General features: G+C 41.9%; 1 long non-coding RNA gene across 1 annotated transcript in view; it reads left to right on the plus strand.

Moving 5' to 3' along the window:
* The first annotated feature begins 211 nt into the window (after positions 1-211).
* LOC140188747 (uncharacterized) overlaps positions 212-12466 on the plus strand; it is a 61838-nt gene continuing 49583 nt past the window's right edge. Inside the window, exon 1 of the long non-coding RNA XR_011883376.1 lies at positions 212-310. This is a non-coding gene — a long non-coding RNA (uncharacterized lncRNA). The remainder of the gene's footprint in view (positions 311-12466) is intronic.

Consider the following 12466-nt stretch of genomic DNA (forward strand, 5'->3'; position numbering starts at 1 on the left):
AGTTCCATCAATTAGAACAGATAGGAAACCACATCTCAGGAAGGAGGATATTTCAGAAGCACGCTTAAGAATTGATAACATGGAGATGGAGAAACTGAGGAAAAGGGACAACATCTGATTGCAAAGATAATGGAAATAATGGGTGGGTTCTCGATGAGTTCAGGAAACAGCATCAGTGTAGTTATTGGTGTAACTGAGAAAGAATTGGGTACGAATGTTGGAAAAGGTTTGGATCAAGAACAGTTCCACTGAACTGAAAGGACAGGCATTGCTAGGTCCCAGGATTACAATGGAAAGAGAAGCTGTATAGGTAAGGACAAGTTCTGTTTTAGTCGAGGAGAACTGGTTGGGTATTTGATCAATAAAAAAACGAGGGCCCCTAGACTTTCCCTGCTGTGTGACTTGAGGTTTATGGAGTCTGGACATTCACGGTAAAGGTGAACTTATTGGCACCAGGGAGGGGATTGAGAGTGCATGGGGGTGGAGGGCATGAGATGTGTCCAATGTGTAAGTGTGCCTAAAAGCATAAGTATCAAATGGGTAGGTGTTTTCATGCCTCTGCAACTTGCAGAACTTAACACAGTTAAGAATACAGTGCTGTTGCCAACATGGGCAGAATCCTCGTCAAATTAAAGCCAGTTTTTTTTTAAAAGATAAACAACATGCTTAACTGTTTAGTTTGAAAAACGTATTACAAATATTTCCGAGACCAAAGTAGCACAGATGCATTACATTCGTCACACCATCCGGAAAGTAAAGAAAGGAAGGATATTGAAGAAAACGTTCATCCTGTTCTCCATCAATGGTCTTAGATTCCTCCTGAACACTGCAGAATTTCAACAAAAAGTGCTAATCCTTAACTAATGTTCCCTTCTAAGTTATTTGGCCTCAAGGCTTTAAATACAGTCTACCAGAAGTGCAAAAAAGTACCACAACTTATTGCTTTACTTTTCCCAGAACTAATTATCTCCAATGTAGAAATCGCCTTCTCTCACTTGCAAATCTTTGATTTTCTATTTTTTTTTTGTTTTTCAGTACCTCCTGGGCCCCTAGGAGCATTAGAGTCAATGAGTTATTTCTAAAATGACACTAGTTATTTAAAAAACAAAGCAGCCAACAGATCCACAAAACAATTTTCTACAATAAGTTTAACTCAACAATTTCAGGAAAATTATCCAGAGACTGAGTATCCCTGCCCCACCACACATTTGTCTATACTAGACACTAACATCATTGTGCACCAAACTCACTGTTATTTTGACAGCAAAATCCAGGTTTATCTCAGTTGATAATACATAAAGTGAATGGACAATTGCATAGGAGTACGCTTAGTGTTTATGCATTAACAACTTAACTTCAAGGTCCCGAAGTCCCAATCACAACCTCACTGCGTTTCCTCGGGTTGCTTGTTTTTTAGCCTGCTTCCTCTCCATCTGAGCTCATTTTTAATGAACAGTGGCAATTGTGTCTTGGCAAGTTGGTTTAAACAGCAGAAAGACAAACATCATTAGGACTTCAAGGAATACTATCCTTTTGGAAAACACAAGCACCCTGAGAACTCCAGTCACAGTTACATAACAAGTAATTCAAGCCAACATGAAGAATTTCACTTCCATTTGCAGAAATTAATGTGCTCTTGCAAGAAAAAAACAAACCTTTCTTCAATAAAAACCCTATGTTGGAGATAATTAGCAAGTGGAGAGAGAGAGAGAGATAATTTTTCAAGTTGATGGCCTTTTCATAAAAGCTGGACAGGTAAGGCAACAGGAGCAGAGAGCAGTGGGTGTGGGGCGTGGATGGCTGAGAGCGAAAAAACAACAGGAACCTATGTAATAGGATGGATGCCATCTATCATATCCCAGGAGACCTGAAATCCTGTTAACTCTCTTTCTTTCTATGGATTCCGTCTGACCTGATGGTTCCCAGTATGTTGCTTTTATTTCAGATTATGAGCTTTTAAAATTCACTAATCTTTTTTATGTTATTATAGTAGCCCTTCATAATCTGAGCTCATCAAACTGATCCATAAACTCAAGTACGCATTTGCCCATCATTGTTTTGCTCACTGACCAACATTGCCTCCTGGATCACCAACATTTTGATGTTAAAATTCTCAACTTTCATTCCTCTGTAGCCTCCACCACCCATTTGAGATCTCTGTACAAGAGAGACTTATTTCTCTGAGGCAGTAGGCATTGGAACAACTGGCTGTCCTGTGAAACACATGCCAAATCTCTCAACTCAGATAGACAAGATTCTGGCTAGGCCAGCATAACCAGATTCTAATTACTAACTCAACCGGTCTGGATGCATAAATATTGTGGTTATCAGCATTGCTCAGATACCTGGATACCCTGTGCTGAGCGACTAATCTCTTACACCTGATAACCTTTCCACTATTTAAAAGGCACATCAGGAGTGTGCTGGAATACTCTTCACTTGCCTGGAGGAGCACAACTTAAGCAATCATCAAGCTCAACACCAAAGTTAGGTGCTTGAATCACTCCATCAACCACACTAAATATTGGTTACCACCACCAGATGGACACCAAGGCTGTGGTATATACCATCAGACATTCCACCCTGCAAAAACTCATTTCAGGGAGGTAGCACCCCTGCCCCCCCGCAACCCCATATCACCCCTCCCCCATCAACCTCCAAGGGTGTATGTAATACTTTGTTTAGTGATTTTGTCTAATCTGTAAACCAAGTTGGGTATATGCGAAAATGTGACATTAAAATACGTACTTATATTATCATGTTTATTCTATTACAACTTTAAGCAAGTTTGCCCTCATCACGTAGGACATCAATACAGTAGCTCCTTAGCAGCTATCCAGCTAGTTTAAATAACGTCAGCTACGCTAATGAATGACTGACACCTGTTAAACTCACCTCAACATGTCTTTTACATTTTAAACCACCATGGGCAATAGAAAAGTCACTGTTGCAAACAGTGCAGCGAGCAACACTGTCATTATTTTTGAGGTCAACTGTAAAGCCCGCCCACAGAGAAAACTGATAGGTCTACTTAGCACAAAGTAGACCAATCATCCTGCCAATCAGAATGCTCACTCTCGCTCTCCCTCTCAAAAAAAATTGATTTCCGGGATATTGTATATAATTTCCGGGCATCAGGGAGCCGCTATCAATATACGGGAGACTCCCGGAACTTCCGGGAGAGGTGGGATGTCCGATACCATCTACCCTGAAGTTATTTGCCAAAGGCAATCTGATAGCACCTTCTAAACCTGGACAAGAGCAACAAATACTCTGAAACACCATCATTTGTAGTCTCCTCCATATTCATCTTTAACTGTCTTCCCTGTGCCACTGGGTCTAAATCCTAGACTAACTTATCCTACTGTACTGTGAGAACCGCTCCCAGTAGAAGCAAAGTAGTGGTTCTAAAAGGTTGCTCAGTACCACCTCCTCAAGGACAGTTAAGGACTGGTGTGACCAGGATTTATCCTGAAATTTGAATAAATTAATATGCATGCAATGGTGGGATCAACTTTCAAGGCACACCAGTTTTTCTTATTAGCTTTGTAAGAACATTGCTTGCATATCAGAAGGCCTTAGATATCCACAAGAAAATGGGGAGACATTGTGCTCAGCCTAATCCCTACATCATATTTCCTCTCCTCCTTACAATTCCTGTAATTCCCAAAGTTTTGTGGCTTCATTGAACAAAACAGAAGAGATGCTAACAGTGACCAGACACTCAGGAGTTGGATTCTGAGGTTCACTTCTGGACTGCTGATATGGCCTCATGACATCTCTCAATTCTTTCTGAATATTTCTGAATAACCAGACATTTGAAGACTATCATTGTACATTTAAATTGCTAAAATTAAAATAAATAAAACATGCATTTACGAACATATTTAACTGAAATGAAATCACTTTAAAAATCTTTCACACTGCTTTCCTTTTCATATCATAGCCCCCTTGTAAATGGTTGGTCATTAAGTTACACACACCAGGAGTTGCTGGTGAATGCAGCAGGCCAGGCAGCATCCCTAGGAAGAGGTACAGTCGATGTTTCGGGCCAAGACTCTTCATCAGGACTAACTAAAAGAAGAGCTAGTAAGAGATTTGAAAGTGGGAGGGGGAGGGGGAGATCCAAAATGATAGGAGAAGACAGGAGGGGGAGGGATGGAGCCAAGAGCTGGACAGTTGATTGGCAAAAGGGATATGAGAGGATCACGGGATGGGAGGCCAAGGGAGAAGGAAAAGGGGGAGGGGGAAAAAAACCCGGAGGATGGGCAAGGGGTATAGTCAGAGGGACAGAAAGAGAAAAAGGGGAGGGAGAGGGAGAGGGAGAGGGAGAGGGAGAGGGGGAGGGAGAGGGAGAGGGAGAGGGGGAGGGAGAGAGGGAGGGAGAGGGGGAGGGAGAGGGAAAGAGAAAAAAAGAAAGAATGTGTGTATAAATAAATAAATAACAGATGGGGTACGAGGGGGAGGTGGGGCATTAGCGGAAGTTAGAGAAGTCAATGTTCATGCCATCAGATTGGAGACTACCCAGACGGAATATAAGGTGTTGTTCCTCCAACAAGAGTGTGGCTTCATCTTTACAGTGGAGGAGGCCTGGGCCTCCTATCCCATGATTCTCTCATATCCCTTTTGCCAATCACCTGTCCAGCTCTTGGCTCCATCCCTCCCCCTCCCGTCTTCTCCTATCATTTTGGATCTCCCCCTCCCCCTCCCACTTTCAAATCTCTTACTAGCTCTTCCTTCAGTTAGTCCTGACGAAGGGTCTCGGCCCGAAACATCGACTGTACCTCTTCCTAGAAATACTGCCTGGCCTGCTGCGTTCACCAGCAACCTTGATGTGTGTTGCTTGAATTTCCAGCATCTGCAGAATTCCTCGTGTTTAGGTCATTAAGTTAGGAGGTCTGATACAAAATGTGTCCAGTGTGGTCTAGTCCCCTAAGTCAGTGCTGAGTCCAGAGCTGGAGTGGGAAGTCAGATGAACACACACCATTTTGCTCCTGATATCTATGTCTGAAAGTTCAGATGTGGAAGTCTGTCACATGAAGACCAGCTTGCCAGCAATTCCCCCGGGATCAATAAAGTATGACTATGACTATGACTACTATTCACCGTGATACAGATAAAAATAAAACAGAAAGTGGAGATGACGCAGCCACAGGAAAACTGGAGATGGTTGAACATCCCGATGCTTTTAAACTCTGTATAGAGATGTCCATTGTACTATTTTCTGCCGTCTGAGTTTGGCCTAGCCCTCTTATGACTGGTGTTGAGGCCACACCCTATAGTTATTATCTAGTTTACACAGCTAAAAAAGTTACTTTAAACGCTGCTCCAACAAGTATATAATGGACTGTATATTAGTAAAGGACAAGGAATTGCTTTTGTATAGAACCAGACATAAACAAAACAGCCTCGAACACTTTGCAACCAAGTGCATAGTAATTGTTGAAATTCTGCCAGTTTGCATACTACATGCCATCATGTATGGAAATATGTTAATATAATAACATATATTGATTATTAATTATATTATATTATATTAATATAATAACACTGATTGATAAATGTTGTCTTAGCTACAGGAAGAAATTCCCCTGCAATTATTCAAAATAATGTCATAGGATTTCATACATCTGCACAAGAAGACAGAATGAGCAGCTTTAACAGCTCATACCCAAAGGCTCAAGCATTAAAAAGGGCCACTTTTCAACATAATTGTATAAGGGCTAAGAGAGTTGTAAAAGAGCACCTGAAGGCTTTGTGTATCAATGCAAGGAGCATTCGTAATAAGGCGGATGAATTGAAAGTGCAGATTGTTATTAATGATTATGATATAGTTGGGATCACAGAGACATGGCTCCAGGGTGACCAAGGATGGGAGCTCAACGTTCAGGGATATTCAATATTCAGGAGGGATAGACATGAAGGGAGGGAAGGTGGGGTGGCGTTGCTGGTTAAAGAAGAGACTAACGCAATAGAAAGGAAGGACATAAGCCAGGAAGATGTGGAATCGATATGGGTAGAGCTGCGTAACACTAAGGGGCAGAAGACGCTGGTGGAAGTTGTGTACAGGCCACCTAACGGTAGTAGTGAGGTCAGAGATGGTATTAAACAGGAAATTAGAAATGTGTGCAATAAAGGAACAGCAGTTATAATGGGTGACTTCAATCTACATGTAGATTGGGTAAACCAAATTGGTAAAGGTGCTGAGGAAGAGGATTTCTTGGAATGTATGCAGGATGGTTTTTTGAACCAACATGTCAAGGAGCCAAATAGAGAGCAGGCTATTCTGGACTGGGTTTTGAGCAATGAGGAAGGGTTAATTAGCAATCTTGTCGTGAGAGGCCCTTTGGGTAAGAGTGACCATAATATGGTGGAATTCTTCATTAAGATGGAGAGTGACATAGTTAATTCAGAAACAAATGTTCTGAACTTAAAGAGGGGTAACTTTGAAGGTATGAGACGTGAATTAGCTAAGATAGACTGGCAAATGACACTTAAAGGATTGACGGTGGATATGCAATGGCAAGCATTTAAAGGTTGCATGGATGACCTACAACAATTGTTCATCCCAGTTTGGCAAAAGAATAAATCAAGGAAGGTAGTGCACCCGTGGCTGACAAAAGAAATTAGGGATATTATCAATTCCAAAGAAGCAGCATACAAATTAGCCAGAGAAAGTGGCTCACCTGAGGACTGGGAGAAATTCAGAGTTCAGCAGAAGAAGACAAAGGGCTTAATTAGGAAGGGGAAAAAAGATTATGAGAGAAAACTGGCAGAGAACATAAAAACTGACTGGAAAAGCTTTTATAGGTATGTAAAAAGGAAAAGACTGGTAAAGACAAATGTAGGTCCCCTATAGACAGAAACAGGTGAATTGATTATGGGGAGCAAGGACATGGCAGACCAATTGAATAATTACTTTGGTTCTGTCTTCACTAAGGAGGACATAAATAAACTTCCAGAAATAGTAGGGGACAGAGGGTCCAGTGAGATGGAGGAACTGAGCGAAATACTTGTTAGTAGGGAAGTGGTGTTAGATAAATTGAAGGGATTGAAGGCAGATAAATCCCCAGGGCCAGATGGTCTGCATCCTAGAGTGCTTAAGGAAGTAGCCCAAGAAATAGTGGATGCATTAGTGATAATTTTTCAAAACTCGTTAGATTCTGGACTAGTTCCTGAGGATTGGAGGGTGGCTAATGTAACCCCACTTTTTAAAAAAGGAGGGAGAGAGAAACCAGGGAATTATAGACCGGTTAGACTAACGTTGGTGGTGGGGAAACTGCTGGAGTCAGTTATCAAAGATGTGATAACAGCACATTTGGAAAGCGGTGAAATCATCGGACAAAGTCAACATGGATTTGTGAAGGGAAAATCATGTCTGACGAATCTCATAGAATTTTTTGAGGATGTAACTGGTAGAGTGGATAGGGGGGAACCAGCAGATGTGGTATATTTGGATTTTCAAAAGGCTTTTGACAAGGTCCCACACAGGAGATTAGTGTGCAAACTTAAAGCACATGGTATTGGGGGTAAGGTATTGATGTGGATGGAGAATTGGTTAGCAGACAGGAAGCAAAGAGTGGGAATAAACGGGACCTTTTCAGAATGGCAGGCGGTGACTAGTGGGGTACCGCAAGGCTCAGTGCTGGGACCCCAGTTGTTTACAATATATATTAATGACTTGGATGAGGGAATTAAATGCAGCATCTCCAAGTTTGCGGATGACACAAAGCTGGGTGGCAGTGTTAGCTGTGAGGAGGATGCTAAGAGGATGCAGGGTGACTTGGATAGGTTGGGTGAGTGGGCAAATTCATGGCAGATGCAATTTAATGTGGATAAATGTGAAGTTATCCACCTTGGTGGCAAAAATAGGAAAACAGATTATTATCTGAATGGTGGCCAATTAGGAAAAGGGGAGGTGCAACGAGACCTGGGTGTCATTATACACCAGTCATTGAAAGTAGGCATGCAGGTACAGCAGGCGGTGAAAAAGGCGAATGGTATGCTGGCATTTATAGCGAGAGGATTTGAGTACAGGAGCAGGGAGGTACTACTGCAGTTGTACAAGGCCTTGGTGAGACCACACCTGGAGTATTGTGTGCAGTTTTGGTCCCCTAATCTGAGGAAAGACATCCCTTGCCATAGAGGGAGTACAAAGAAGGTTCACCAGATTGATTCCTGGGATGGCAGGACTTTCATATGAAGAAAGACTGGATGAACTGGGCTTGTACTCGTTGGAATTTAGAAGATTGAGGGGGGATCTGATTGAAACGTATAAGATCCTAAAGGAATTGGACAGGCTAGATGCAGGAAGATTGTTCCCGATGTTGGGGAAGTCCAGAACAAGGGGTCACAGTTTGAGGATAAAGGGGAAGCCTTTTAGGACCGAGATTAGAAAAATTTCTTCACTCAGAGAGTGGTGAATCTGTGGAATTCTCTGCCACAGGAAGCAGTTGAGGCCAGTTCATTGGCTATATTTAAGAGGGAGTTAGATATGGCCCTTGTGGCTACGGGGGTCGGGGGTATGGAGGGAAGGCTGGGGCGGGGTTCTGAGTTGGATGATCTGCCATGATCATAATAAATGGCGGTGCAGGCTTGAAGGGCCGAATGGCCTACTCCTGCACCTATTTTCTATGTTTCTATGTTTTTCTGGAGTAGGATTTAATCTACAACTTCTACCTTATGGACAGGAGTAATACCATTAAATTCAAGGCAAACTAAAATGGATTCTGTTCTTTTAAACTGATAATTGTACAACATATCAATATCTAGCTCTAGATTATTACTCAACAATCAGGAAAAGCAGGAACTTGGCTTTTAAAGTACTTCCTCCTCTTTGTACTCTGTCGTGAGCAAAGTTCATTTTGACCCGAACGGTGATGAGTTACCTGTTGTTAGGACAAAAGCCTTATGCAAGTTATTTATAAATTTTTTAAAGCTGCCATGGCAATGCTTCACTGGGTATCGACACACATCATAGATCTATAGTGGTTAAGTTATACAAAATAGTAATTAAATAAAATATGTCCTTTCTCTGTCCCTGTGCCTTTGATTTTTCATGCCTGGTGGTGCTGGTCACTGATACTGGGGATGATTGTTCTCTCATCAGAACAATAAATCACATGACCATAAACCAGCAGAAAATCAGGATTACAATCCAAAGGATCATGTAACTCTAAACATACTGGAGTGTCAACCCAGATTGTGTACTATTGTATATTAGGTTAGATTATGAGGACACGCAGTCCTCTTTTATTGTCATTTAGTAATGCACGCATTAAGAAATGATACAATGTTTCTCCAGAATGATATCACAGAAACACATGACAAACCGACTGAAAAACTGACAAAAACCACATAATTATAACATATAGTTACAACAGTGCAAAGCAATACCATAATTTGATAAAGAACAGACCACGGGCACGGTAAAAAGTCTCAAAGTCTCTCGAAAGTCCCATCTTCTGATGCAGACCGTCAACCTCCAGCACCGCAAACTTGCCGATGCAGTATCCTGGAAGCATCCGAACACAGTCCGACTCCGAGTCCGTCCAAAAACTCTGAGCCTCCGACCAGCTCTCCAACACCAAGCACCATCTCTGCCGAGCGCTTTGACCCTGGCCCCAGCAACAGGCAATAGGCAAAGCTGAGGATTGTATATTGTATATTCTTCATGACACTTCCATAAACCAGTGCCTGGATCACACATTTCACTGACATGGGCATACATCATTGTTCTTTCACCCACAAAGGCAAAAAAAAATGTTGGAAGAGTAGATTTAAAAGGTCGGGGGAGGGGAGGGGATCTCCTTTCTAGCACTTAACCTTGCAAGTGCTACACCTGCCCCTACACCTCCTCCCTCACTACCATTCAAGGCCCTAAACAGTCCTTCCAAGTGAGGCAACACTTCACCTATGAGTCTGTTGGGGTCATTTACCAGCGTGTTACCAGCGTGGCCTCCTGTATATTGATGAGGCCCAGCATAGATTGTGAGACTGTTTCCCCAAGCATCTACACTCCATCTACCAGAACAAGTGGGATCTCCCAGTGGCCACCCATTTTAATTTCACTTCCCATTCTGATATGTCCATCCATGGCCTCCTCCACTGTTGTGATGATGCCACACTTAGGTTGGAGGAATAATATCTTATATTCCGTTTGGGTATCCTCCACCCTGATGGCATGAACATCGATTTCTCAAACTTCCGGTAATGCCCCCCCCCCACCATTTCCCATCCCCATCTCACCTTATCTCCTTGCCTGCTCATCACCTCCCTTTTGTGCTCCTCGCACCCCCCCACCTTTTTCTTTCTTCCATGGCCCTCTCTTTCACCAATCAACTTTCCAGCTCTTTACTTCATCCTTCCCCCTCCCCCTACACCTTTTAAATCTACTCCTCAGCGTTTTCTCTCCAATCCTGCCGAAGGGTTTCGGCTCGAAATGACGACTGCACTTTTTTCCATAGATGTTGCCTGGCTTGTTGAATTAATTCCTCTAACATTTTGTGTGTGTGCTGCTCGTTCTTTCACTTCTGGTGTATTTAATATTTCAGTAATATTCAATATTGTAAATATATGACTTAAGATTCTTTGTTTGGTTACATAGTTCACTATGGGTTATATACAAGATGTGGATGGCATACATCATCACGGTACCAAGTCCTACGTGCATGCCTCACTAAAGAAAGCAAAACTAAGTAAACATTTTTCCAGCTCCCATGTTTTCATTTCGATTAGTTTTTGGAGTTACTAAACATAACATCACCAATTAAACAAGATCCAAAATCTACTTATCTTTAAGCAATGTGAGAATAACAATATCACATAGATGGCAGTGTTTCAAGAAAACCCACCCAAATGCAGCTTTTCAAGCAAAGTTGTCAACATCTTGCTGAAAAAGACCAACATAGACTTGAAGCTGCAATTCAGATAATTGCAGGACCAGCAGCGTTAATGAAAAGATGTTGAGAAATGACGTAATGTCTGATATTACTCCCAATATCGTGTCTACATTCTCAGGTCAGAAGCAAATTACAGGAAGAGACTCTCATGATTTTGTGGCCTGCTTTTGGGGCATCCAATAAAATAGTAATATTTCACTGAATATTGCCACAAATTACAGAGCACGCAATACTCTTGATAAATATCTCTGTCTCTCTTCCACCCACCTAAGATATTTATCAAGAGCCCTTAGGATGGTCAAGGATCCCTCTCATCTGTCTCACAATCTGTTTGAGCCCCTACCATCAGGTAGGAGTACTGTAGCATTAGGACAAGGACTGTTAGGACGTGGAACAGCTTCTTCCCACAGGTCATGAGATGACAGAATGCCCTGCCACCACTAGCAGTACACGGTTTACTTTTTAAACTTGCATTGTAAATGCACCTTACACTAAATGTCAGCCTACTGGAATAAATGTTATTATTTGTTAATTTATTTCTGGTAGTATTACTTTATGTGCTTGTGCACAAGTTATACATACTGTGTTGTACCTTGGTCTGGAGGAATATTATTTTGTTTGGCAGTATACATGTACAGTATGTGGTTGAATGACAATAAACTTGAACTTATCCAGAACTTCATACATATTTATTATGGCTAATGTGTTCATTTAACCAAGAGTAAAACATAATTGCAAGTAACTGTAGTAATGAATGCAAGTCCCAAAACATCCAAGAAGTGCATCATTGTCCAGGACAGGACTGCCCAATTGACTAGAACTCCATCCACCAACCTGAAGATTCAAACTATCCATCAGCACTGATTTCTGGCTACAGTGTGCAGACCTCACAATATTCATTCTATTACTTCATCTCAATGAAAATTACATCCTTTCACAAGAGATACCTGACATCTTATAGTCTCAAGAAATGATTGACCAATCTCCATGAACATAGTAGGCACAGACGCAGGTTCAGATCACTTGTAGCCGATTTGGTGATATGCTACTGTTCTAATTCCTTTCAAGGTGTGAAATATTTGAAGACAAAGTTTAGAACTAGTTACAAAATAAGATATATTTTGTCAACTTTGATTTGAATAGCTGCCACTTAACATTTACTGGCATTCAAATATTAAAACATTGAAATCATTTACTCCAATAAAAAGATTTTTCTGCCAACTAACTTAAAAGTTATCATGCAACACACATCAAAGTTGCTGGTGAATGCAGCAGGCCAGGCAGCGTCTCCAGGAAGAGGTACAGTCGACGTTTCAGGCCGAGACCCTTCGTCAGGACTAACTGAAGGAAGAGTTAGTAAGAGATTTGAAAGTGGGAGGGGGAGGGGGAGATCCAAAATGATAGGAGAAGACAGGAGGGGAAGGGACGGAGCCAAGAGCTGGACAGGTGATTGGCAAAGGGGATATGAGAGGATTATGGGACAGAAGGCCGAGGGAGAAGGAAAGGGGGGGGGAACCAGAGGATGGGCAAGGGGTATAGTCAGAGGGACAGAGGGAGAAAAAGGA

Source organism: Mobula birostris, chromosome 27 (genome assembly GCF_030028105.1).
Source record: "Mobula birostris isolate sMobBir1 chromosome 27, sMobBir1.hap1, whole genome shotgun sequence".
In the NCBI taxonomy this organism is placed as follows: Eukaryota; Metazoa; Chordata; class Chondrichthyes; order Myliobatiformes; family Myliobatidae; genus Mobula; species Mobula birostris.